The following is a 1,671-nucleotide window of genomic DNA, read 5'->3' as shown; positions in this document are numbered from 1 at the left end:
TCCTAGAAATGTAACTGCTGAACTTAATTCAGAGCGTATTCACTAGCATGAGTTTGGTGGCTAGTTCTTTAACGCTGATGATCGGTAAGATCTATATTAGGTGTTGTTGTTGGTAGGTTCCATCAAGTTGGTTCCAACTCATAGTGACCCTATTTTTAACAGAAAGAAGCACTGCCCAATCCAACGCCATCCTCACAATTGTTATGTTTGATTCTTTTGTTGCAGGCATTGTGTCAATCCATCTCTTTCAACGGCTTCCCCTTTTTCTCTACCCTTCCAATTTACCAAGCACAGTGTTCCTTTCTCCTCAAGATACATCAAAAGTACGTCTCACACCTTTCCTTTCGGCGCTGCCATGAGATGCTCAGGCTGCAGAAGAGCTCGCCTCCAGCGCCCTCTGTGGCGAGAAGAAAGACCAATGAAATGGCCAGTGCCAACTCCTGTCAGCACACCGGAAACGGATCAAAGATGGTCTTAGCATCTCCAGCCTGTGACCTTCCACGGGCAGGTGCCGCAAACACACCCTCGCCCGCCGCAAGGGCAGGCATATGGGCACAGGTGAGCGAAAGGGTACTGCAAATGCTCGCGTGCCCGAGAAGGTCACGTGGATGAGGAGGATGGGGATTCTGCGCCGGTTGCTCAGGAGATGCCGGGAGGCAAAGAAGATTGACCGCCACAGGTAGCACATCTTGTCCCTGAAGGGGAAGGGGAACGTGTTTAAGAACAAGCGGATTCTCATGGAGCACATCCACAAGCTGAAGGCAGACGAAGCGTGCAAGAAGCTCCTGGCTGACCAGGCTGAGGCTTGCAGGGAAGCACGCAAACGCCGAGAGGAGCGACTCCAGGCCAAGAAAGAAGAGCTCATCAAGACACTGTCAAAGGAGGAAGAGACCAAGAAATAAACTCCCCCCTCTCTTCTCTGTATAGTGGCCTCGGCAATTCTATTGACAGTCACTCAATGAAAGCAAGCTTTGTTGGCCTGCCCCTGGCGGGGGGGTTGAGTGGGGCGCGGGGAGCATGTGTCACCATCCTCACACCTAAGGAACGTGATGGCTACACCTCTTCCAAGACAGATGCGTTTGTTCGTTTGGCAGTCCATGGCACTTTCCATTTTCTTCACCAGCACCATAATTCAAACGTAGCCAATTCGTCTTCAGTCTTCCCTATTCAATCGTTGTGCATCGAAATTTCTTATTTCGTATTTTAGTTACTAGTCTCAGTCTTGTGGTCTCTTTCCCTTGTTCTATACCAAGCCAGCTCTCCCTTTTCACATCAAACGGAAAAGAGCTGATAATTTCCAAGTACCACCCTTCTGCTGCCTTTTAATAAGTAGCCAAATTTCAAGATCAAAAGAAAATTCATCTATTTTTTGTCCAGAATGTCATTATGCAATGATCTAAGCTTCCTGCCTCTGAAATACCAAACCATATGTAAGGCCAACTCTGCTCTATAACATAATCGCTGGAATGATGAGAATATCTCCATTATTGCTATTCATTTGATGGCAAAACCATTTCTCAAACATCTTATAAAGTTTAAATTTTAAAAGTTTAAATTTCAGCAAGGAATTTTTAGTAATGTCTAAGTAAATAGTTTTATCGGCCCAAAGAAGAAAGAACTAATTAGTTTTGTAATAAATTGTTACTGTCTACTAATAAATCCTGTAATAAA

The 1,671-nt window shown here is 45.4% G+C and overlaps 1 pseudogene; it reads left to right on the top strand.

Moving 5' to 3' along the window:
• The first annotated feature begins 360 nt into the window (after positions 1 to 360).
• On the top strand, positions 361 to 902 carry LOC142440099 (large ribosomal subunit protein eL19-like; annotated as a pseudogene).
• Positions 903 to 1,671: the final 769 nt, after the last annotated feature.

Source organism: Tenrec ecaudatus, chromosome 2, assembly GCF_050624435.1.
Source record: "Tenrec ecaudatus isolate mTenEca1 chromosome 2, mTenEca1.hap1, whole genome shotgun sequence".
Classification (NCBI taxonomy): domain Eukaryota; kingdom Metazoa; phylum Chordata; class Mammalia; order Afrosoricida; family Tenrecidae; genus Tenrec; species Tenrec ecaudatus.
Note: the sequence above shows the minus strand (reverse complement) of the source record. Positions and strands in the feature narration are given on the sequence as shown.